Source organism: Monodon monoceros, unplaced genomic scaffold, assembly GCF_005190385.1.
Source record: "Monodon monoceros isolate NGI ecotype Baffin Bay Population unplaced genomic scaffold, NGI_Narwhal_1 Super_Scaffold_4, whole genome shotgun sequence".
Lineage (NCBI taxonomy): Eukaryota > Metazoa > Chordata > Mammalia > Artiodactyla > Monodontidae > Monodon > Monodon monoceros.
The window spans coordinates 56,840,121-56,866,807 of NW_021703781.1; the positions used below are offsets into that span (position 1 = coordinate 56,840,121).

General features: G+C 39.8%; 1 protein-coding gene across 4 annotated transcripts in view; it reads left to right on the top strand.

The window, feature by feature from the left end:
• The window catches only part of CNNM2 (cyclin and CBS domain divalent metal cation transport mediator 2), a 143,823-nt gene that overhangs the window by 78,194 nt on the left and 38,942 nt on the right, over positions 1-26,687 (top strand). The window contains exons 2-3 of one of the 4 annotated variants that reach the window (XR_003797055.1): positions 15,843-15,937; positions 25,142-25,181. The exons of 2 other annotated variants lie outside the window; for them this stretch is intronic. The gene's annotated coding sequence lies outside the window, so the exon portion shown is untranslated. Of the gene's footprint in view, positions 1-15,842; positions 15,938-16,849; positions 16,930-25,141; positions 25,182-26,687 lie in introns of those variants that run through there. One more of the 4 variants, XR_003797054.1, reaches the window with a different exon arrangement.

Sequence of the window (26,687 nt, forward strand, 5' to 3'; positions counted from 1 at the left end):
TTCTCCTCTATTCTGTTAATGTAATGAATTACATTGATTTTTTAAATGTCAAAGCAACCTTCTATTCTTGGAATTTGGGATGTATTGATCCTTTTATATATATCTTTGGATTGATTGGCTGATACTTAGTTAAGAATTATTATATTATGTTAATGAGGGAGATTAGCATATGATTTGCCTTGTTATATGTATGTCATATTTTATGCTGACCTCATAAAATGAATTGGGAAGTATTCCACTTTTTCGTTGCTGCCCGCGGGCTTTCTCTTGTTGCAGTGAGCGGGGGGCTGCTCTTTATTGTGGTACGCGGGCTTCTCATTGCGGTGGCTTCTCTTGTTGAGGAGCACGGGCTCTAGGCATGTGGGCTTCAGTAGTTGTGGCGCACGGGCTCAGTAGTTGTGGCTTGCAGGCTCTAGAGCGCAGGCTCAGTAGTTGTGGCACACGGGCTTAGTTGCTCTGCGGCATGTGGGATCTTCCCGGACCAGGGCTTGAACCCGTGTCCCCTACACTGGCAGGCGGATTCTTAACCACTGTGCCACCAGGGAAGCCCCATACATCATTTTATACTTGTGTAAGTTTACCTGTAGGATGAATTCCTAGAAATAGAATTGATAAATCAAGGAATGTCTGTAGTTTTGGTAGATTTGGCCAAATTGACCTCCAGTGAAGTTAAAGGACTTAAAACTTATACCAGCAATGTCTGAGAGATTTTATATGTTATAGTTGCCTAGGTATCATTGATAATGTTTAAGAATCTTTTATGTGCCTACATTAGTGATCAAGCTCTTGACATTGTGGACAAGGATAAAGTATATACTTTTTGTCAGAGGAATATGAGCTAAGACTTATTATAAACCATGTTCTAAAAACTGGTTCAGTACAGTTTGGATGAAGTGCTGGGCATTGTTAAGAAATATGAAACCTAACAGAGGCACCATCCTGGTCATATATTAAAATGAAGTATCGGTTTATTTATTACATCTGAAGTATCGGTTTCAGTTTTGGATAGAATAATACAGGAAAAACATGATTGAGTTGGAAAAGGATAACTAACATAGTTAAGAGGATGACTTGGGCTACAAAGTATTCTTGTTTAGAAAAACAAATGACAACTAGTGAGGGTGGAATAGATCTAAACTTTTTAAAGTCATGAAAAATATGAATGTGAGACACTTTTTGATCAACTTAGAATTTTAGAATTTAGGAGTATATACAACACTCAAAAGAAGGAGGTGGCCACCTCTTGGGCCAGAACAAATTGCAGGTGGATCAACTGCAGGAGAATACATTGTTTTTACACTTTTGATTGGAAGGCCTTTCTAAGATTACACAAAACCCAGAATTCATGAAGGAAAAGATTAATAGTTTTTGGGTTGTAGCCAAATCTGTTAAAAGACAACCACAGGTTGGGATAAATATTTGCAAAACAAATGATAGCACAAAATACTTAATTTACAAAGAGCTTTTAAATAAAACTTTAAAAGGATAAATATGCCAGTAGAAAAATAGAGGATATGAAAAAAAGAATACCAGTAGTCAAAAACATGAAACTATGTTAAGTCTAACCTAGTAATCAACAAGACATCATATTTTACACATTTCATTAAATGAAATGCAAAGATTGACTATCCATTGTTAAGGGTATAGAAAAGTAGGCTTTCATTCTTCCTGGAAAGCAGTTGCATGCAATATATATCAAACTAAAATAAACCTTTCTTGTCTATTTTAAACATTGTCTAATAGAATTGTAGTCAGTTTATACTATTAATATACAATAAACTATTTGCTTAGTAAAGTAAATTTTATATCAGTCCTTAATTAGGGAGATGTTAATTTATGTGATTAGGACATTATTTGGGCTCAATTTTGTGAACACCTTTAAGCTGCAGAATTGAGGATACTTTTGCACTTTTTGTGTAAGATTAGATTGCAACATACAGCTGTAGGTTTCAGGTCAGGAGTATTTAATAATACAATTTTCTAGTTGGAATGTTAAATTATTGAGCTCAATGAAAGTTTGATAATTAGTAAATACTGCATGAGTGCTCCTTGAATTCCCATTTTAAATTCTAAGCTCATTTGAAAAAACAAATACTTAAAACAAAACAAACAAAAAAACCCAACAAACCTTGCTAGAGATACCGTTATTAGGAAATAACCTGGTATAACTGATTTTTTAAGAGTTAAATTGAACATTGAACACTAGGTTGAATTTTAAAAATACTTTCTGTCAGTAAGAATTACAGAATGAGAGCTTCTAAAAACGAGTGCAAGTTCATCAATCAAAACTGGGCTGTTGCACAATAGCGTATATTTGGGTTTTGAGAGAAAAGACTGGTGACTTGACACATGTATTAAAAATAAAATCTTGGGGCTTCCCTGGTGGCGCAGTGGTTGAGAGTCCGCCTGCCGATGCAGGGGACACGGGTTCATGCCCCGGTCCGGGAAGATCCCACATGCTGCAGAGCGGCTGGGCCTGTGAGCCATGGCCGCTGAGCCTGCACATCCGGAGCCTGTGCTCTGCAACGGGAGAGGCCACAACAGTGAGAGGCCCCGCGTACCGCCAAAAAAAAAAATCTTAAGTTGAATTGCAAAAAATGGTTGAATTTATTTACCTGGAAGTAAAGCAATTTACTGAAGTTCTAAAGACATTGAAGAATGTTCTAGAAAGGGTTCAGTACTTAATGATTTCACTGTGATCCTAGTCAGTTTGGTATAATCTGTTTTATTTTTATTTTATTTTTTTAAGTTTACATTTTATTTCTATTGGACAGCACCAGTACAGCTAATGTAGATGCTTTTCTCCCTTGCATCTGTCTTTCCCCCATACGTGGCTTTGTCACCTTTGATTTGCTCTCTGCCTTTATCCAATCCCCCTTCTATCTCTCAGCCGGAAAACCACCTCCTCCCTCCAGGAAACAGCATTTCTTTCTTCAAGGGGAGTATTTTCCCTCTTGGCTCCTTTCCATGTTCTGGAGTACCTAGGAGTCTACCCAAATGAGCACAGATATTCTTCTCTGTTCAGTATCACAGGTTGGAAGGATGGGCTGTAGTCATGCAAATTGGAGTTTTAGAGTCTTTGGGGTCTTGTTCATGTTCCTCATCAGAAAGGGCCTCAGGCTGGCACCGAGTCCAAGCTCGCTCTGCTCGCCCCATGACAGGCCAATGAATCAGAGACAAGGTGTAGAGATAAGGAATACAAGCGGCAGACCAAGAAGATGACAGACTAGTGTCTCTGATAAACCATCTTATCTGGGTCTGGATGCCAGTTTCTTTTATCTAATCTGCTGTTTTAAATAAGAGCTTAAGACCCTTCGGAGACAGAAGTTGCCATAGCCTTTCCTTCCTTCTTTTTCCTTCTTTTACAATACAAAATAGAACCTTTTCAGGCAGATTTTTCATTCCTTAGCTGAGAGTGGAAGGAAGTTCTATGAAAGGCCTTATTAAGTTGTATAGATAGCGTAGCAAAATAATTAACAAGATGGATTTTGGAATCAATTAGAATTCATGTCTGTGTACTTCTTAGCTATAAAACCTTTGACCTTCCATTTCTTATAAAATGAAGACTGTAGTTCAGCAGGCCCTATTGTGTGTGAGGAAACGTTTTGAGTAATCTACTTAGAGTCCTTTGAAGGGAGGACAGAAACCCAGGGAATGTTAGCCTTTTTAAGTCTCAGTTTTGTGATTTATAAAATGGAATTAATATCTTCTTCATGGGGTTCTTGGATAATTAAATGAGATATACAAACACAGTGCCTAACATACACAGGCCCTCAATAATGGCGAATTATTACTATTACTACAGTCATGTGATGTCTGTTGATGGAATTATAACCTCTTTGGCCTTAATCAGTACTCTAAGGAAAGGTAAATCTGCTAACTTGGCGGGTTAGATGAAGCATGTTGCTTTGAAAGGTCATTTGTAGAAGGTACAAGGTGTACGCAATGAAGTGTGACTATGGGACGCCAAGAAAAATTGGGGTTTGAAGTAACAGCCCCCTTTATCCAAGCAGAAAACAGAGTCTGACGCAAGCAGTGCTTTCTAAATGGCTATGAATGGAACAACCTACCAGGAAAATTTTCCATCTAGAGTACTGGTAATTAACCCAAATGAGACTAAACTGCTGGAAAATCCAAGAGCAATGGAAAGTCAAAAGGGTGTCCTGAATTGAATGGGTTAAGGCTGTATTGTACTTTAATTCAGAAACAAGTTTTGGTGGTTGGAAAAAGTTAAAGTAATTTAATTCTACAGTGAACTGTTACATTAAATTTATTGTGGGGGAGAATCTCATTCTTTAGTGAATCTAGTGTAATTCTAGACTGAGGGTCCAGATTTTTTTTTTTTTTTTTTTGTGGTACGCAGTCCTCTCAGTGCTGTGGCCTATCCCGTTGCGGAGCACAGGCTCCGGACACACAGGCTCAGCGGCCATGGCTCACGGGCCCAGCCGCCCCCCGGCACGCGGGATCCTCCCGGACCAGGGCACGAACCCGCGTCCCCTGCATCGGCAGGCGGACTCTCAACCACTGTGCTACCAGGGAAGTGAGGGTCTAGATTTTGATCCACTATTACTATCTGATCCCAATCAAACTCCCTTAGTACAAGGTAGACCTTGAGAAACCCAGAATAAATTTTTAAAATACCCAAGAAACAATATTTTTTGATGGTATAAAACTTGGGGTCTTGTTTTTATTGGCCCTTTTATCTTTGCTCCTGCCATTTATCATGGTGGTTCCCTTAATGTGTTAAAGCTTGCAACCTACAACCTAATAGCTAGAAGTTTAGAATTACTCAGTTAAATTCAGGCAATATTTATTGAGTACCTGTTGGGTACCAGGAAGTGTGCTAAATGCTGGAAATATACAGACAAATAAGACATTGTTCTTGGCCTCAAGGTATGCGTAGCCTTGTCAGGTTTTATCAATAATGATGATGATAATTATAGCTAACATTTGTAGAGCACTTACAATTTTCTCTAACTGTTTAAGTGCTTTATATGTGTTAACTCACTTAATCCTCACAAGGACTTTGGTGCAGGTGCTATTATTATTATTTTGTTTTTACAAATGAAGACCATGAGGCACAAAAATTCAAGTACCTTTTGCCTGAAGTGGGATAGAGGGCAGGAATTTGAATGTAGGCTCTCTGGTTCTACTATCCCAGGCAGCCCCTGAGTAACTTATGCTTTGGTCAGAGTTTAGCTTACTAAAATTATGATTTTTAAAAGCCTATTTTCTTTAAACCTTTAAAACACAACAAAAAGATAATAAATCCAGTAAAATAAAACAAGGTATTCCAGTCCCATCCTGATGTATCCCCCCGCTACCCACCTCCCACCCCCAAGGTTAGAGTCAGATATTCTCTGCGGAGCCAGTAGCTTTTGTGGGAGAATAGTGTTAGATACTATTAGATATGTTAGAAATTTGATTACATATGAAATTGTTCTGTTGGATTACTGATACTGCTCTTTAGTGACAAAGATCTAAAAGATCTATTTTTAATGGGTCATGGAGTTTCCAGTTTAACTCTAACTTTATTAAATCCTTAAAGTATTCTTCTAATTAAAAAGATTTTCCATCTCTCTTCCACTTATGCTTTGAGCCACCAGCTTGTTTCCCCTCTGTCATACACAGCAGCATTCACTTAGCAACTTCGATATATGCTTCTGTGTCAAACTGTGATGACATCAATGTTGTCTAAACTTTCTGTGGTGTGTACCTCATTAGATCCTGATCCCTCAGCCAGGCTTGATTTGTAATCCTTCTGTAATCACATGTTCAGTAGGGAAGATAGATTACCAGCACCTAGTTCCTAACTTGCCTTGCTCCTCCTCCTGGTATCGCCATGAATACCCCACCAGGCCTCTGCTTCCTTTTGCCCACTTCCCTAGTATTTCTTCTCCCCTTTCTTTTGTTTTCTCTGTTCAAAACCCACCAATCTCACTGCATTATGGAGCCTCGTTCCCCACCCCCCCTTCTTTTTAAGTACTTACAGTACTTTGTCAAATAGTTTTATTTTCATTTTTTAAAAAAGCAGATGAGAAAAATAGGTGAATCAAAAAATACTTTTCTCTCCTTTATTTTTCTTCAAATCCAATATTAACCTGCCTCAGTGGAGTGGGTGGGTATTCCTGGGGTTCAACTGTATTTATAATGTTTTATTCCTTAAAGTAGATAATAGGTACATGGATGTTTGTTTTCTTTTATACCATTTACGTCTGAAATATTTTGTAATAACACATTTTTTCTACATTGTTCTTGTCTGAATCTCTTGATTTTTTTGTAGGGGGGGAAAAGATGCATCATTAACCCTTAACAGACAAACACATGAAGATGTGTGGCTGAGGATGTGCAGTCAGTATTACTCAAAGATTTGGTACCCTTCATGTGCCAGACGATGTTCCAGGCACGGAGGACCAGGGTCACGAGGATAATGTCCCTGCCTTCGTGCATTCTATAGCTAAGTGGGGAGCAGACTAAGCAACTAAATATGAAATATAATATCAGATACTGATAAGTGCTACATATAGCATAGAAAGAGGACCTTTGACTGGGGCAGGGGGGAGCTGTTTTTAGATGGGATGGTGAGGGAAGGCCGCATAAGGGGTGACATTTGAGCAGAGACCTGAATGAATTGGGGGACTAAGAAACACGAAAATCGAGAGAAGAGTGGTCCACAAGTGGGAGCAGAGAGAGCAAAGATCCTTAGGCAGGGGTATGTTTGGCATAGTCAAGGAACAGCAAGAAGCATCTAGAGAAAGGGAAGCCAGGAGTGGTGGGGCATGAAGTTACAAAGGTCCGCAGGGGTCAGCAAGGCCTTGCAGGACATGGTGGGAGGTTTTTACTCTAAGTGCGACGGGGAGTTTTTGAGCAGGGGAGTGACAGAATCTTAGTGAACTTGAAAAGATTACTTTGGGTATTCTGCAAACAATATATCGTAGAGAGTGAGAGTAAGGCAGAGAGACCAGTTAGTAAGCTGTTGCAGTTCAGGTGAGAGATAATAGTGGCTGGGACCAAGGGGGTCAGTGTGGGTGGTGAGAGAAGATCAAATTCTAGATATTTTTCAGAGGATTAGAAGTGAGGAAAAAGTTAAGGATGAAGACTAGGTTTTTGGCTTGAGCAACTAATTTTGGTGAATGTTGGTACATCCCTTCCCCCACTAAAGGAGGAACAGATTGAGAGAAAGAAGGTTTCATATTCTTGGTAGACAGCCTGGTGGAGATGTCAGGTAGGCAGTCGGATATATAAATCTGGCATTCAAAGGAGTGATCTGGATGGAGATGCAGGTAGGGATGTTGGATGTATAAATGATATTTAAAACTTTGACACTAAACGAGATAATTACTCAAGTGAGTAAGTGTCCATAGAGAACAGAAGAGATCCAAGAATGAAGAGCAAGGGTACTCTGTCTTCTAGAGGTCGGGGGAATGAGAGGAACTAGCAAGGGAGCTTGAGATGGAGTGGCCGTTAAGGAGAGAAACCAGGGAAGTGTGGTGTAAGCCAAGTGAAGAGACTGTTTCAGGAAAGGAGTAATCGAAAATTGAGTGAGATGAGGGCTAAGAATTGATCTTGGAATTTATCCAAATAAGAGGTCATTGGGGATCTTCATAAAAGTAGTTTCATTGGATACGACTAGTTTGGAACATATTGAATAGAACAGGAAAGATGAGGAAATAGAGACAGTGAATGGAGACAGTTCCGTTAAGGGTTTTGCTATAAAGAACAGTAGAGAAATGGAATGATAACAGGGAAGAGAGAGGGAATCTGGAGAGCTTTTTCGGTTTTAAAGATGGGAAATGTTTGGCGCTTTGAATGTGATGATGAGAATTATCCAGTTGAGAAGGAGAGCCAAGTGATGGAGGGGGCAGTCTTATTACATAAAACTGTGGGCCTTCCCTAAATCCTGTGGAGGTCAGGGAAGGGTAGTTTTCCCAGGAGGAAGCATCAAACATTATATGAAAGATGAAAGATTGGAAACAACTGTGAAATGTCTAACCCAGAGGAAATGAAATACACTGGATATCTAACAATTATGGTGATATAAAATAGAACTATAATTTACCCACTAAAAGTCGTTATAAGGTTCCACGTTGATTGATATGCAAAGATTTTCAGACTTAAGTGCAAAAAAAGGTATTTTTTGTGGAAAATATGTAATAAACATTTCAGTAGAGAAAAATGTCTGAAAGATGGGATTTTATTGGTGATTTTTAATTTCTTCATTAGATTCTAATTGTTTTCCAAATTACTTCATCATGTTTTCTGTACAGTGAGCATATATTACCTGCATCTTTTAAAAAGTTATTCTGTGAATGTCAGTGAGCTAAACCCATTTATATCGATCATAAAATATTTCTGTATTTTGACTTTTTAAGCTATTTTATTTCATGTTTTCTGTTTGCTTATTTTTGCTGTCTTCTTCCTACCATCTATTGGCTAAATCTAATAGTCCTTCTGTTTGAAAGTTATACATTCTAGTTTTATTGTTTTGGTAGTTGTCCTTAACTCTTATTTTGATAATATATATACTGGTGTTTGTTCCTATTGAAAATCTTTCCCTATTTTAAACCTTTAAATGTATGTATTCCCCACACACACTTCAAAAAAATACTAGTATCTTAGAAGTTTTCATCTTCCTCTCTATACCCTTCAGTCCCTACACTGCCCCTACCGGGCCCCCTCCAAAGTGCTTTGATTTTTAAAGAATTATAGTTCTGGAATTGCTATGGATTTACTTTTTGTTTTGTACCTTATTTAGACAGTAATAAACTTGATAAGTTATTTACTTACCTTTCCCATTTTTATAGTGTATTCCAGAATATGTATTTCTTATTTTTAAGTTTGAATTTTTTTTCCTCATCCCTTTGAACCTATCACTCCGTTGACTTCTTAGAACCAGTGTTGCTTTTGAGAATTCTGGAGTCAACGTGATTCTTGTTTTTCCTTTATAAGTGATTTACTTCTCTGCTAAACTTTAGTATTTTTTTTTTTTTTTTTGGCGGTACGCGGGCCTCTCACTGTTGTGGCCTCTCCTGTTGCGGAGCGCAGGCTCCAGACGCGCAGGCTCAGTGGCCATGGCTCACGGGCCCAGCCACTCCGCGGCATGTGGGATCTTCCCGGACCGGGGCGCTAACCCGTGTCCCCTGCATCGGCAGGCGGACTCTCAACCACTGCGCCACCAGGGAAGCTCAACTTTAGTAATTTTTTTCTTTTGTTGTTCTTTCATTTCATTATACTGTGACTAGTTTTAAATTTTTCCCCCTCTTCTTTTCCCTTTTTATGGGTTTTTTTCAGTCCGAGGTCTTACATCTTTTTCTAAATTTGGGAGCCCTCAGTTTTTTCATGTTCAAATATTTTCTCCTTCTGATTTTTCCTCCTCCCTTTCCTCTGGGCCTCATGACATAGGTATATTGATGCTTCCACTTCTGTCCTCTACCTCTTGATGTTTCTTTTTTCCATCCTTTTTTCCCCCTCCCTAATATATTCTAGGAGAGTTTCTTAACCTGATCTTTGGCTCTTCAGCCCAGCTATTGGGTTCTTTATTATCTTGGCTCTTAATTTTTCATACCATTAACTCTAGTTCTTATTTTAAAACTTCCTGTTCTTACTGCATGTTTCCAGTTATGGTCCCTCTTTGAAGATATTTACTAATTTATTTTCCATACTGATCCATTAGCTTGATTTTGGCTGATATAGGTGCTTTAATTTTGTTTTTCTCTATAGCAGTTGTGCCCCTAAGATGAGCTCATCTGTCTTCTCTATGAATCCATTTTTTCTGGCTCTTTAACCATGTCATCTGTTGATGGATCCCTGGACTCTCAAGCAAAAACAGAGGCACTGGCTCGTGCTTCTGAGGGCTTTCTCTGACGATAGTCCTCATCTTACTCCAGCTGGGAAGGAGGGTAGGAAGAGGAAGATACACTTAGGGCTTTGCAGTTGCTTGTACGTATGTTTAACTGTTCCCTAGCCCAGCCCACTTGAGCATGCCACCCTAATACTGCTGGTAGAGCCAACTGGGCAGGAGAGTGCTATGAGCAGTGGGGGCCAAGAAAGCAGGAGCAACATAGAGAAAGAAACACAGGTAAAGAAACCTCTCTCTTCCTGGTCTCCTCCATGCTACCTGCTCAGAGCCTAGCATGGGCCTCTCCTCCCAGCTGAAACCCGGCTGCTCTCTGTTGCCTGAGGTTTTTCTCACAGCTTTTATATTAGTGTGACAGTTTTATTAACCTGTCTCTGGGATCTCCAGGATTCTGTTGGGAGCCCACTCTAGTTTGACATCTTGTCAGAACCATGTATATAACATTACAAAAAAATCATTAAAGAGAGGTTGTAAAAAAAAAAAAAATAGGGCCGGAAGTATATACACATTATCTGCTTTTTTTTAATGATGTCTCTTACAGCAAGAAGCAGTTTGATATTCTAGAAACAATGATACATTTCACTTTTAGTGTTTTCATTTGAATACTTATGTTGAGCATTGGATTTTATTATTTAAACCAGTCAAGAAATAATTGAGTATCATCCATTTATTGGGGACTGTTTTCAGCTTTGGGAATACAGCAGTAAACGAAGAAAATGAGAATCCTTGCCTTCATAGAGCTGTCCTTCTAGTGGAATAGAAGACAATAAATAAGTTAAAACATAAAATACGTACTATTTCTTAGATAATGAGTTGGATTTAACCCGGGTTGTTGTTTAGCCAAGCAAATAAGATGGAGAGGGGCCAGGGAGTTGAGGGTCTAATTAAAATGATTGACAATGGAATGAAGTAGAGCTAGATTAGGAGGGGAAAGAGGACAAGTAAGGGTGGTGGAAACAACGGATTGAAAGTAAGGCAAAAGGTTGTTGGAACTGGGGTACTAGCAGGAGTGTCCTAAAAAAAAAAAAAAATAGGAGATGGTGGTTGGAGAGTAGACGTTCGGAATTGAGATAATGAGGGATTGCAGTAATTGTGAATGACAAGGTCAAGGGAGTGACCGTGGAAGAAAGTGACTAAGTTAGGATGGAAAATAAACATTAAATGGAAAAGAGACTTCCATTTGTGCCTGTGTGGAGTAACAGGGACCAGATTTACCCTCCTTCCTTAAACAAGCAGAAAGCTGTACAAAGTATATTGAAATAGTGGTTTTCAGACATTGGACAGCAGGCAGTGCAGGAAAATGATCCTTGAGATAAGGTGAGCCCTTATGATTGCCCCAGCTTTCTACCTGGATGGAGGTCGCGGTACAAGGAGGGGCAACCTAAACAGAACCTGGCAGTCTCCCTGAGTTGAGGAGGTGGAGTTGAGAATTCAGGGAGGTGAAAGAGACTGGAATTCAGAGAATATCGAAGAAGAGAGAGCTCCACAGATCTCCTGAGCCTTCAGCAGAGTGCTATTGAATGCATGCGTGAGAGGAAACCACTTGAGGCTGGCAAAAAATAAGGGATGGCCTTGGAGTCCTGGGCTTCTTGTGAGCGGCGTAAAGGGCATGATGAAATTAGTCGATGATCCCAAGACAGACATTGGTGGAGAGGCTGCAGGTATTGAAGGGGAGACCGGGGAGTGGTTTTGCCAGAAACAGAGTTCTGGGGCTCCCACTTGACCTTGATGATGGAGGAGGCCTTCAAGGGGATTATTTTACTCCTAGGATTGCAATTCCGTCTTGACTTCTGCTACTTCACTTGACTCCTGCCCATGGAGGCATGGAGTCCTACAGAGAGTTGGACTCACCACTGCTAATCATCTAAGAATCATGTTTACGTGCTCCTTTTTCTATGGCCTTTTCCCCCTAGAAGAATACACCTCTAATTTATGGTTTCAAGACAGGATTCATGTAACAATGTATTTTCCATCAAATTTATGAGAAAATATTGGTTCCTTTAAGTAAGAATTGTTTCTACCGTTCATATATATAAGTAGTAATTTTGGCCTAAAGATAGTTGCCCAAGATTAGATAAATTCCTAGTAAAGGAAACTCTGCAAAGCCAAGTTAGAACTCCTTAGAGTTGGAGAGAGAGTTCTATTCATGTGTGTTCCCAGACCCAAAGACATAGAAGGCGCTCAGTAAATATTTGTTGAATGAATGTATTTTGGAGTGAAATGTGGCATTCTGAGTTATTGAAGATTTCATGTGAATCTTATCGTGGGTACTGAGGCAGCCAAGATTCTAACTTTTCCACATATAAATAGACCTGTTAAACTGCAGTTTCTACCATGTCAGCTGGGCATGATGATTTGGAACTTTTCTTATTGGTTGTGGTTGTTGATTTTTAAATTCTTACATTAGGAATGATGGGGATGAATGCATAACTGCGTGCATGCCAGGCTAGGGACTTAAGGTGAGAGAAGAGCTCTTTCAAGAGACCCATGTCCTAAAATTTATCGATTTCAATTTCATTTATATTTTGAATAAGTGATACATTCACATTTTTCAAAATTGAAAAGGCTCAAAGCAATAAAGTAGCTTCCTCCCATTCCTGACTACAAGTTGCCCAGCCATTCAGTTCTCCCTAGAAGCAACCACCATATGACATCTTAAAAAGATGAGATGACCTTTTAGATTACGCATCAGGTTAGAAAATAATAGTATAATAATTGTAGGAGGTGCTTACTAAGTTAGTGATTACTGTATACCAAGCATCACGCTGAGTATTTGTATATAATTTAATACGTTGTCTTCTGTGTTCACACCTCTGTCTCCTCCCCCGCCTTGCCCCTTGTGGGCTGATGACCTTGCTGCTTTGTTTTCTGTAAACCATCTTCTCCCTCTCTCCTGTTACGGCTGCTATCCTTCTGTTATGATCTGGATTCAGTGGTGTTGGAACTGGGCTCTTACTGGCTGGAAAGACCAATTGTGCTCATCTCTTCCCAACTCTTTGTTCAGTGACATCATGTTAGTAATTTGGAATCAGTTGTGGTAGGAATATTCATACCCTGGAAACTAGCGAATGCTACATGCCAGGGCTGTTTTCCCCAGAGAGCTGGTTGTTATACATGTATGTATCAGCACCCCACGTGTGGATCCTCTCCCCTCTTACCTTTTAGTTGGTTCACTAAATAACAAAGTTAACTGAAATATGGAATTTAAAAAATTATATACATATCTTAAATACATTATTTTGAAAAAAGCATTTGCAACCCTTTGACAAACTTAAAACTTGATTATGAAAATGTTCAAAAATACAGAGAAGTTAAAAACTGGTATAATGAATATTCATATACGTATCTCCTAGATTTGATAGTTCTTAATGTTTTTTTTTAACCATTTCAAAGTAAATTGCCGACATCATGACAGTTGACCCTGAAATGTTCAGCATTACTTCTCGTACATCATCCTCATTCCATTATCACTAAGAAATTCATTGTTCCCCCAAATCATTTACTACCCAGTCTATATTTGGATTTTCTAATTGTTATTTTCCCCAAATGTCATTTAGAATTGTTTTTTTCTAACATGGATTCAGTCAAGGTTTGTGCATTGCATTTGGTTGTTATGTCTCTTTTAAGCTAGAATAATCCCCCCCTCAGTTTTTTCATGATGTTGAGTGTTTTCTACTCTTTATGTTTCGAACGTATATACAGAAGTAGTAAAAATAGGCAATTAACCCCAATATAGTCATTGGTTCAATAATTATCAACATTTTGCCATATTTGCTTCACTTTTTTCTTTGCTTCTATTTTAAAAACAAATTCAGACATGTCATTTTACCCCTTTCAACTCTTAAAAAAAAAAAAAAGACATGTTCTTACGTAACCAAACTGGTGTCATAATGATACCAAACAGAATTAATAATGGTATTGACTTCTTATTTTTTTGCGGTACGCGGGTCTCTCACTGTTGTGGCCTCTCCCGTTGCGGAGCACAGGCTCCGGACGCGCAGGCTCAGCGGCCATGGCTCACGGGCCCAGCCGCTCCGCGGCATGTGGGATCTTCCCGGACCGGGGCACGAACCTGTGTCCCCTGCATCGGCAGGCGGACTTTCAACCACTGTGCCACCAGGGAAGCCCCAATAATGGTATTGACTTTTTAAAGAAACCAAGCTAGTTCTTTGGTAGAGTATTCTACATTCTGGGTTTCTATGATTGTTTTCTCATTACTATCATTTAATTTCTCTGATCTCCTGTATTACCTATACACTGGAAATTAGATCCAAATTCTTAATTAAACACTTTTGGCAAGAATATAGAGGGTGAATGTACTTCACAGCACATCACTTCAGGTGGCACACAGTCTGGTTGTTCACTGTTAATAATGTTGAATCACTTGATTAAAGTGGCAACTATCAATCGTCTCCACTGTAAAGATGTTTCCCCCCTTCCACGGATCATCACGGTAATTCATGGAGTGATACTTTGGTACCACATGAAAATTATTTTCTCCATCAACCTTTCCGTTAATGTTGAGCAGCCATTTATGTTCTTTGCCTGAATCAGTTTTCAACAGGCACTGGAAAATAGTATTGCTTTTTCTTTGAATGTGGGCTGATTTGTGTTCCCTGTAATGGTTGAAGGAGACCATCTAACATCTATATTATATCTTCTCTCAATTCTCTAAATTTGAGTTTTCTTTTTAAGTGGAATAAACCATACAAAGGATTTTTGAACAAACAATACAAAGTGCAGAATCATTAAAGATTTTTTTTCCTCACTTTTCGTGATTCCCTTGCCCACTCCTAATTCAGTGTAAGTTTTTGAGGTGTTTTTTTGGTTTGTTTTTTAATTGGAGTATAGTTGCTTTACACTGCTGTGTCAGTTTCTGCTGTACAGCAAAGTGAGTCAGCCATATGTATACATCTATCCCCTCTTTTTTGGATTTCCTTCCCATTTAGGTCACCACAGAGCACCGAGTTCCCTGTGCTATACAGTAGGTTCTCATTTGTTATCTGTTTTATACATAGTACCATATATATGTCAATCCCAATCTCCCAATTCATCCTGTCCCCCCCTCTTTCCCCCTTGGTATCCATACGTTTGTTTGGAGGGTTTTTTGTTTTTTAAAGCAACTTGGCTTTTACTGATTCTTTCCAGAGGATTCATCATAGTTTCCATAGAAACAGGAATTTCTTTTTATTGTCATGAGTTTCTATAATATTTAAATTGCAGCATCAAGTGCAGATGTCATAAATAGGTTTGGGAACGAAAATAACCAATTCTTAGCAAACATTCTGTTTACTCTATGCGAGTACAGTGTGCAGAGTAGTAGTTTTACTAGCCAGAAGCTTTCAGTGTGCTGCGGGCCTCAGTTGGTGTGTTTCACAGGGAGATTGAGTGTGTCAGTTAACCAGCAAGTTGCCACATGGAGGTCCCTTGAGAGAGTCTACGATGTTATAATTTTACTTGTCTTTCACACTAGGCTCCTAGTTCCTTGACAGTGAAGACTAGTCTTATTTGTATGTGTTTTAATCCCTCATGCCTAGGACAGTGCCTAGCATGTAGTGAGTGCTCAATAAAAATATTTATTGAATGAATCCATGACCAGCACCAGAGGAGACCATATTGACCTCAAGTCAATTCTGACCTTAAACATAGTAATCGTCACAGTGTTTTTGCAAACGTCGGGGTTGGCATGGCTGTTGTATATAATTTATTCTTTCACTGGCTTTTCCTCTTCACGTTCCCTCAGTCTTTGAGTCTTTCTCTGCTCTGTGCCAGCTTCCTTCAATTTATGGTGTATGGCAGGCTACCTGTGTTCATTTTTATCATTTCCAGTTTCCTGATCAAGATGCAAAAATGTGTAACAGTTCTGCTGCAATGGCGCTATGCACAAAGAGAGATGAGATTTCTAGGAGAATACAAAGTAGTTCCTTAGTTCTCTATTCTAGAGCTTAACCAATCCCAGGAACTGAAGTCTTCTGTTTCTTCACAGAGGAAATATGACAAAGGCAGTGGCTGTACAAGCTTCCTTCATGGGCCGCCCTCCCCACTGCCTCATCCAGTAAGCGGGAGCAACTACTTCTAGAGGTGAGAGGGGAGGGAGGACAATCTCCATAACCCATTTGAATCCACCCAGCTGCGAAGTTTTGGTTTTGAGAAACAGAGTGAACAATTTGTGGGGTTGCTATGCTGAAGAACTTTAAAACAAGCCTGCATAGGATGGAATGCTCAGGTGATGTAAATTACCCTTTTCATAGAAGCCCATAGCCTCTATTTTAAAACAAGCAGCTTGTAGCTGAATATTCCCAGTGATCCCGAGTTCCTATTTCTATAGATATTAATAGTATTATACATCTTCATTTGAGATGATCATTAGCTTCCGGAACCAGGAGAAAACTCATCAAAAATATAATCATTATCGTTTATTGCATACTTGCTATGAGCCAGGTACTGTGTTAAATTCTAAACTTTTTCATTCAATTTTCATGGAAACTTGGGATTTTTATCTCTATTTCACAAATGATTAAAGTGAGAGGCCAAGAGAGGGTAATTGACTTGTCTTTGGTTACACAGCTAGTGTGTAGCAGAACCAAAGGATCCAAACCCGGATCTGTCTAATTTTAGTTTAAGCCCTTAGTCACTGACATGATTCTCTGGGGTCCCAGCACACATATTTGAGCTCTGAAACTGACTTTTTAGGTGAGGGATTAGTGACCAAGGATGACCTAGGTTTTTCTGAATGTTGTCAGGAACCAAGGTGATGTTCTTATCAGGCAGTTGTACCTACTCCCAGAAAGCTTAAGACATGTTGTCATTTTGACCGAGGGGCAGATACCTCAAAAGGTGTTTGAAGAATCTTTGTGTAAGCAAATGAACGTTGACTTCTTTTGAACATTCATTCATTTACTAAGCTAAGTTCATTTCTTTCTCTCTCTCTCTCTCTTTTTTTTTTTAACTTGACAAACCATCATATTTCAATATTTGAGTCTCGGTTTCCAGGCTGAATTCATGTTGTGTATTTAAGAAGACAATGAAAATTCTTTGAAGATATTCTCAAGCCCAACAGGAAGGAGCACAGGGTTTGATTTGTACTTGTTTTTCAAGCTGGCTTCATCTGGGGACAAACTCTATTGTAACTTTTCTAGAATTTGGTGCCAATAGGAGCTGAAATAATAAAATCAGTAAAATTAAATTAAATAGGAAATGAGAGTCTTTTATGTACCAGGCCTTAGATTAGGTAAGAACAATTGGTCACTCTTCTGGGAAACTGTTGCTAAAAATTACAATCAACTGGCAGTCACTGATTGGCCTCATTTACTGCATTGTGTCCCAGGAAGAAAAACAATCTCCTCTTATGACAAGAGCTTGCAGAGATAATACTGTTTTTTTTCCCCTAATCTTCATCCCCCTTCTCATTTTCTTGTGATTAATTTGAGCTATTTATTCAGCATTTATTGACAGAATTATATACCTGGCACCGTGCTAGCTTATGAGGCTTTAGGTATAAAGGAGAACTCTTGCCTTCAAGAATCTCACAATATAGTACAGGAGAGAGAATATTACAATACACGATAATAAATCCTCTGGTGGAGCTAATGAAGGCTCTATGGAAGTGCTGAGACAGGACATCAAACCCAATTGACATAGGTGAGGTTAGGAAGACTTCAAGGATGAGTCGACAGTTGAATTGTGTCCTTGAAGGAGAATCAGAGTAAAGGAGCCAAGGGGAGGAAGGTGTTCTTGGCAGAGGGAACCGTAAAATGGCACAGGAGAGTGACAGAAAGTGTTCTCTGACGTTGAATGACCAAAGATGTAGGAGATGAGGCTAGAGAAAGAGCTAGAGGTCATGTCATGATAGCTTTGTAGGCCATACTGAAGTGTTTCAACTATCCCAAATGCAATGGGAAGCCATTAAAGAATTTTAAGCAGTAGAATAACACGTTCAGATTTGCCTTTAAGAAAGATTACTGTGGCATCAGGGAGGTGGCTTTGGGAGATTACATTAAAGTTAGAAAGAGAAGTTAGAAGGTTATTGCAGTTCAGAAGAGAAATATATATATATATTTTTGTATAAATTTATTTACTTATATTTTTTATTTTTGGCCGTGTTGGGTCTTCGTTGCTGCGCGTGGGCTTTCTCCAGTTGCGGTGAGCAGGGGCTGCTCTTTATTGTGGTGCGCGTGCTTCTCATTGCGGTGGCTTCTCTTGTTGCGGAGCACGGGCTCTAGGCGCAAGGGCTTCAGTAGTTGTGGCACATGGGCTCTAGTTGTGGCTCGCGGGCTCTAGAGCTCAGGCTCAGTAGTTGTGGTGCATGGGCTTAGTTGCTCCACGGCATGTGGGATCTTCCCGGACCAGGGCTGGAACCCGTGTCCCCTGCATTGGCATGCTGATTCTCAACCACTGCGCTACCAGGGAAGTCCAGAAGAGAAATATTGAGGGCCTGTAACTAAGGTGAGCTGGTGTTGGGGATGCCTCGGAATATGGGAGCGATCCAATAGATATTTAGGAGGTGGTCTTAAATTTACAACTCAACAGCTTAACACAGTGTATAACCAGTTTGCCATAGCAGGGTGAAACTAGAGAAAAAGGAGGAATCTAAGATGACTCCCACAGTTTCACACTTGATATATTCTGGTACCATTAGTCAGAAAGAGGAATAGAAGTGAAGGAACAAGTTTGGTAAAGAAGATGATAGATTTAGTTTGCGGCGTGTTGAACTTGAGATGCTCATAGGACAAGTGAAGAGGATCAAGTAGGCAATTGGAATATTTTTATCTCTGAAGTTTAGGAGAGAAGATTAGACTGGGGATGGTGGTAGTATATAGATTTGATCCTTTTCAGTCTTTGTGTTCTGTCTACTTTTGTTACATTTACTTGATTAATATGTAGTGAAAAGCAGATTTACCATAAAGCTAATTAACCTTAAACTTAAATGCTTCTCACATGCATGGGCCCTAGCCAGATGTGTTTATTTACATGGTCATGTGTTTTTGTAAAATTTGCAAAATCCAGATATTTTAACTACAATTGATCAAAATTTCTCTCTGGGCATTTTTAATTACCCTCGTTCACTCTTTGTCTCTAATGTTGGAATGGTCCCAGGTGTTTTTTGGAATCTAGCTGTGGGGAAGTTGAGCTGGGGATACATTTAGTTTGGGTTTGCAGTCACTTCAATGTATAGTTATTGCTAGCCATCCCAGTGTAGGAATGACCTCGAGAAATACTCCTGCATGGTGCCAGCTTACCTGGTATTGTGACACAAAGGTACAAAACCAGCATTGTATCAAGATACCAGTGCCAGAGGTGTTAAGACACATTGGTATCATGGAAGCAGAAGAGGATGAAATGTACAAAGCCAGAAACTGGTCAGTAGAAAAACTTCTGATGGCGTCTTAGCCTGAACATTGGCCTGATACAAAGGCTTGCGTGCTGGGACGTTTATTTGGAATAGGATCCCAGGGAGCAGGAGTTCAGGACAAGGGAAGTGAAATGGGAAGGAAGGGAAGAAAGTTCAAGGATGTGATAGTGTGTTAACTTCGGCTACAGGCAACAGGTGTTCTTTCCTACCTAGGACTTCTATTTTTGAAAATATTTATGTATTTATTTGGCTGCGCCGGGTCTTAGTTGTTGCACTCGGGATCTTTTAGTTGTGGCATGCAGGATCTTTAGTTGCAGCACACGGGATCTTTAGTTGTGGCATGTGAACTCTTACTTGCGGCATGTGGGGTCTGGTTCCCTGACCTGGGATCAAACCCTGGCCCCCTGCATTGGGAGTATGGAGTCTTGGCCACTGGACCACCAGGGAAGTCCCCTGCCTAGGACTTTTAAAGGAGCCTTGTGAGATGCTCTCAGAATGGTGCTTGAATACAGAGGGGGACGTATTTTCCCATGGGCATTATTTCCTTCTCCGTTTAGGAGAAGTCCCAAGGCAGAAGTGAGAGATGCAGTGAGCTGGGCCGTGAGCTGTATATGAGATGATGTCTGTTTGCACTGGTCACACGGGCATGAAGCCGATCTGAGCCTGTGTGGAACTGGTCGCTGTGGCCGTGGAAGGGGTGAAAGGGGGTGAGCAAAGGGACCGAGAGGATTTTGAAGTGGTGCTTAGGAGGCATCTAATGTTGACAGAGGATTCTGTTCTCATTCATTCCTAGTTAAACATTCTCTCGTTAGAATTATGTACAATAATGTAGTGCATGTGGTTATAAATCTCCATTCTTTTTTACTTTTTGATGACACACAAAATAGACTTTATCAGAATTATTGTTTGTAGGACACAAACTTTTGATGGTTACAAATTTCAGTCAACATGCTACTGTTAACTGTTTCCCCTGTAGAACGTTTGGTCCTGTCCAAAACGTCCTGAGCATATTTGGTCCATGCCAAATGGTTTTGGACAAGACTGAATATCAAGGATATCTTACGGACATTTTGGATGGGACCAAACACCTGCTAACCAACTATTGCTTGCCAGAATTTTCCTATACATATACAATTTATACAAATAGGATCATACTATGTAAAATATTCCAGTTTTTTTTTTTCCTTAATCTATTCTGGGTAACTTTTCATAACAATTTAGGGAGATCTACTTTGATCCTGTTTTAATGGCTGCATAGTATTCCATTGTGTGGATTTACGAGAACATATTTAACCAGACTTCTCTACTGATGGATGTTTTTCCTTATAGAAATGCAAAAACCTGGGACTTCCCTGGTGGTCCAGTGGTTAAGACTCTGTGCTCCCAATGCAGGGGGCCCAGGTTTGATCCCTGGTCAGGGAACTAGATCCCATATGCTGCAACTAAGAGTTAGCATGCTGCAACTAAAGATCCCTCATGCCGCAACTAAAGATTCCACATGCCACAATGAAGATCGAAGATCACGCAAGCTGTGACTAAGACCAGGCACAGCCAAATTAATTAATTAAAAAAAAGAAATACAAAAACTTCTTTCTTTTGTCTCTGACACATTTTTAAGAGATACTGGGAGGAAAGATAGATAATGGGAGTGGTGAGAAGGAATTGTGAAGGAATTCTAAACAGAAAATGTTTGGCTTTTAAAGTCATCTGATGTATCTTTTTTTTTTTTTTGGCGGTACGCGGGCCTCTCACCGTTGTGGACTCTCCCGTTGTGGAGCACAGGCTCCGGACGCATAGGCTTAGTGGCCATGGCTCATGGGCCCAGCCACTCCGCAGCATGTGGGATCTTCCCGGACTGGGACACGAACCCGTGTCCCCTGCATCGGCAGGTGGACTCTCAACCACTGCACCACCAGGGAAGCCCTGATGTATCATTTTTTCTCTTCTGTGGTGACGAAGTGCTTGAGGTTTCTAGGGACAGGAAAAAGAAGAGTAAAATGCTAGGACTTCTATTATCTCAGGTCAGCAAGAAAAATATTCATTATTTTTGCTCCCTTTATATTTTTTCAAGTTTATTATTTGCTTAAAATTTGCAGATGGGATTAATGCACTGGATGAGAATTTGAACTAGATGACTTTTCATTTTTCCCTGCAACTCCAGGACTCAGTGATATTTTGATCATTTTGATAGCCCTTTCCCCTCATATCATGTGATTATTAACTATATGATAATACATAACTATTAACTTACATTAGCTGTATAATAATTTAAAATAGCGATTCCATTTCCTCATTACAACTCGAGGTCATCAGGAAGGACTTCTGAAAAGAGGAGACTTTAGTAAGAAAACGGGATAAGGTTTTCCTTAATAAAACCAGCCTTTAGTTTTCCCTTTAAGCAGGTTTTAAAAGAAGAGATGACCTCACCTCTCTCCTTAAAATGCCTGCTCCTAAAGCAAATGTTGTAAGGGGTGGTTTTGTCTGTAGTGTTTTTTGGCACGTCATCTGGACTTAGGTAATTTTTTTTTTGGAAAAGTTAAAAATTCCTTAATTTTTTATTCCTGGTACCACTACCACAATTTACAGGGCAATATACCTGATGTAATGAAAAGAAAAAAAAAGACAAAGCTACAACAGATAAAAGACCTCAGGAATGTACATCTAATTGACACTACATTGCATTAATCGACAGCTGCACTTTTTGCAAACTGTGGCTATGACAGTCCTGAACAAGAAGGGTTTCCTGTTTAAGCTGCAGTAACTTTTCTGACTATGGATCATCGTTCCTTCTGTGGCAGATTTTTACAGTTCCTCTAATGCATTTGGGACGACTGTCTCAAAGTAACCTGCAGCTTTCCTGACAACTCCTCGCTGTCTCTCCTGCTAAGAACTGTAGCCCTTTTCTTCTGAGTTTTTAGAACTTTCTGCTACGATATCCGTGGACTTAGGTAATTTTTATTCACTATATCACAAGAGAACCATGTTTTCATGTCTGCTTTGTCTAATTACCGATCTTGCCTCCTTGTGTTGTAGAAATCATCCAAGAAATTAGTTCAGTTGATGTTAAGAGTTTTGGACTGCAAAACAAAGTTCTAAATGTTACTGATCCAAAGACTAAGACCCAAGGAAGGAACAGAAGAGCAAATCATAAAATTAAAACACTGACAGTTGGCCTTACCTTAGCAGTGGAAGTATATTTCCCTTTTTTGAATCTCCTGTTACTGGGTTTGTTGGGCAATTACTAATATTTTGGGCTGTTACCTCACTAAGATGGTCAGTCCTTATTTATCATCCTTACGAAAGCTACAAGTCTAAAGGAAAGACAGAAATAGACTCATTGGTTCTAAAATAAGCCCCACAGTTTTATAGAACTACTTATCTCTTGGGAAAGATGGGAAGGTTCCCATCATCTCAGCCTGAAAGCCATCCTTTGTCTTAGCCACGTTTTCCATTGCTGATCATTTACTAGGAAAACATTCCAGTGAGTGTACAGTGAGTGGTACAGACCACGAAAAAAGATGAAGTGGAGATGCCCGGCATGCCTCACTATTTATAAGAAAATATTTCCCCAAAAGATGGGAAAATCCAAGTCTTTAAATACTCTGGGAGAGGAGAATAATGGAAAAAACTCTTCAGTTTCTATCCTGTTGGTTCATAAGATTTTTCTCACAAATCATTTGGACAGGCCATTAAGCAAGTCACATAGTGACTGGAATCTTCTATTAATTGCCTCACTTTGGGTTTCTGGCTAACGTATCTGGCAGCAAGACTGAAGAACAAGCAAAAGAGAATGAACAGCTGGTGGTGGTGTGGGAATGTGAGGCCATCTATTATTTGTGGCCTGGAATCCTGAGTTAGGTGGGAGGACCACAGGGCTGTCCTTAATAGGATAATCCACGTGGATGGTTTAATAAGTAAATGATTTGGCTTCTTGTCTTTAAATACAATTGCAGTTTAGTCTAGGTTAATTTTTTCTCTGAAAATTTAGTTTCCTTGCTATTTCTACCAGGAAGTTCATTCAGCAGGTCTCTCTGGAATTTAGTGCATATATTACTACATAATATTAGTTTGTCTTCCTAGACAATCAGTCACCCACCGTCTTGGGTTTGGGAAATATTACTTAGTCTAATCCTAGTCTAATCCTGGTTTTTCTTTTTGGCCACGCCATGTGGCTTGAGGGACTTAGTTCCCCAACCAGAGATTGAATCTGCGCCCTCGGCAGTGAAAGTGTAGAGTCCCAACCACTGGACTGCCAGGGAATTCCCTAATCCTAGTTTTCCTTTGGTATCTGCCTTCTAAATCCCTTTGTGGTGTGGATCCTGAGTAGGTCAGTCATGGTTCAACAAGCAGAACCAGTAGAAGACAGATAACCGCATTCATTAAGGAATTTTCTTAAAAGGGGCAAACTTATGTAATTGCAGAGGCTGTCTAAGAGAAAGTACAGGGTTGGTAGGGCAGGCCATGAGGGAGGGAAGGTCATGAGCAGGTGGAAACCCCACGGGTGTGGTCTGCAGCAGCTTTCGACAGGTGGAAGGTCTTCTCTCTCTCTGAAAGCCTTCACCCTGCTTTTAAGGCCTTCAGTAGATTGAGCCCGTCCCACCCAGGATAGCTACCCTTAAAGTCGACCCATTAGGGACTTTAACTACATCTGCAAAATCCCATCCCAGCAGCACCTAGATTCACGTTTAATTGAATTACTGAGGGCTGTTACCTATCCAAGCTGACACATCAAAAATCCATCACATTCAGAGAAGCCAGAGGAGCTGCCTGGAAAATACTGCCACAGAGGTGCTTCTGCAGACATTTGTTAAATCAGGGCTGGTATCTCTGCTGCTTTTTATAAGCAGTCCCATCTGAGCACTCACAGTTGTAGAACTGCCTGCTGTGTGCCTCAACCAGGGGAGCCTGGTTAGTTAATCTTGTGAGGACTGAAGCCCACTCTTGAGTTTTCAGAAGTTGCATGTAAAACAGGTTTTTGTTGACTGAAAAATGTTTTCCTACTGATCACCATTTTGTGAGTTTTAAAATATTTGTTTACACTTAAAAGCTAAAGGTTAAGAGCCACTGTCAGTGGAAAACTAAGCACTTACTTTACCAGAGAAGCTATTAACATGGTTTGTTCTGGGGGTTGGAAAGGGAAGGGAGTGTGGCTGTAAAAGGGCAACGGGAGGGGAGTCCTTGTGGTGATGGAAATGTTCTGTACGTTACTGTGTTGATGTCAGTATACTGGTTAAGGTGTGCTGTCACACAATCTGGTTTTGCAACATGCTCCCAAAAGTATGTGGGATCTTGGGTGAACACACATGAGACCTTTCTGTTATTTCTTGCAATGGCATAAGAATGCAGTTATTTCAAAATAAAATTCTATTAAAAATGATCCATTTTATAAGGCAGTCCTTTTATAATATGATTAATCTTTTTCTAATCTGTCTTTTAAAAATAGTCATGTTTTCTTAAGGAGGTAGACATGTATATGTCTTAGCCCTATGCTCGAATAAACTACATACTCAATATATATTTGAGTGGATGAAAGTATGCCTGATGGGGAAATTGTAGGTGATAGATGATTTTTTACAAAACATTTTTATATTAAACACAACATAGAAGCTTAAATTCTTAGATGAAACATTGAGCATACTGTAAAAAGATGGAGTCTTCACTCTGTAATAATGATGACTGAGAAAAGATGTGATTTACTACCTCAAAAAATAAGGCCAGACGTAACCTAAAACTTAAGTCTAGAGGAAACCTCTAGAAATGCGCAGGAGGTAGTTAGCTGTAGGACAAATACTATTTTAGCCTGGAAAGTTGTATAGATTGAAGGTAAAACTACTTTTGAAGGATTCAGATAGGTGTGTGGATTCGCTCCTTGAGTGAATATTTGCATGCCTCTGAGGTGCCGGGCAGCTATCTGTAGTTTTCATGTATTTCAGGAACTTTTCCAGATGTAAATGCTGATGTCCTTGAAGGCAGCAACACCTTCCCCAAATCTCCATGGATACAGCTGTCAAAGTCTGAGAACCACGTGGACTGGATTTTCTCAGTGTATGTTTCTAATCTTACTGCATCAGAGATCCAGTCAAAAATAACAGTAACATTCTAAAGATATCTACAAACATAATTCTTTTAAACGTTGATTGTCTTAAAAGATATGTTCAACCTAATGTTTTTCTCTTTCAGGTATTTCTTTTTTTTTTTTTTTTTAATATTTATTTATTTATTTGGCTGCGCCAGGTCTTAGTTGCGGCACGCGGGATCTTCGTTGCTTCGTGCGGGATCTTTTTTTTTTTTCTTTAGTTGCGGCATTCGGGATCTGGTTCCCTGACCAGGGATCGAACCCGGGCCCCCTGCATTGGGAGCACGGCGTCTTAGCCACTGGACCACCAAGGAAGTCCCTCAGGTATTTCTATTTTAGGGATACAGAATAAGAAACTACAGTTAAGAATGGGCAGGTGGGACCAAACTTAGTTTAAATGTTAAGAAACAGGTCTTTATAGCAAATAGAAGGAAGCCTGGGACAATCAGAGAGGTAACCTCCAGGGAGCAGCATTGAGGCTGGGCCCTGGTAAACTCAACCTAGGTGCTCTGACTCCTGGGGGCTCCCTGCTCTGTGCCCAGGTCTCTGCAGTCAACCTTCAGGGAAGGCATAGGCTTTGCTTCTGTTTTTTTTTAAGTCCCTTAGAGGCTGAGCGCCTCCGTGAATGATTGCCCTTCTTACTTTCAGAGCTTGGTCAACGAATTTCCGTGAAAGCGGTTATAATCTAAATTAGTAGATAAATTCGGGTTCTACCCAGGAAACGGCCCTATTAAGAAATACTGTCTGCATCAAAAACTCCTACCCTCACCCCCCAAAATTAGATTATTTTTTAGGAAACCATGATTCCATATTCCACCCTAGTAAGCCTCCTGGCAGATGTGACCTAACTGGGAGTGTCGATGGCTGAGGAACCCCACATACCTGGAGCTGAGAAGCTGTCCTGCTAGGGAGATCTTGGTCAGCCACTTAGCTGGTGGCCACTGGAATTTTTAGAAGTAGTAAAACTTCTGATAAAAGAGGGCTTTTGTCTCCTGGAATAGCAACAGTTATCATCACTTAAAACCCGTGTATTTCTATATACAGCAAGTGCTTCTATAGATATACTCCTGGATTATTTATACAGGACTATTTTAAGATCTGTGTCACATTTTTCTGGTGTATTTTATGGTGGGAAAATTCAGTTGGAAAAAATGCACTTAGCTGTGGCTGGGATGGTGAGGTAAAATAAGTACTTAAAAAACATGAAGGTTGTGGGTTTGTTTTTTTTTTTTAGCTTTAAACAGGACAGAAATAGCAAGGTGATAGCTCCCTGAATGAAATCGTGTTGCTTCTCCTTAAGCAAACTTTACCATTGTACTCATGTCATAATACTAGATCTATCACCGTATGAGTCAGTAGAAGATCTGCAAGACATGTGTAAGAATTCATCCATGTATTCATTA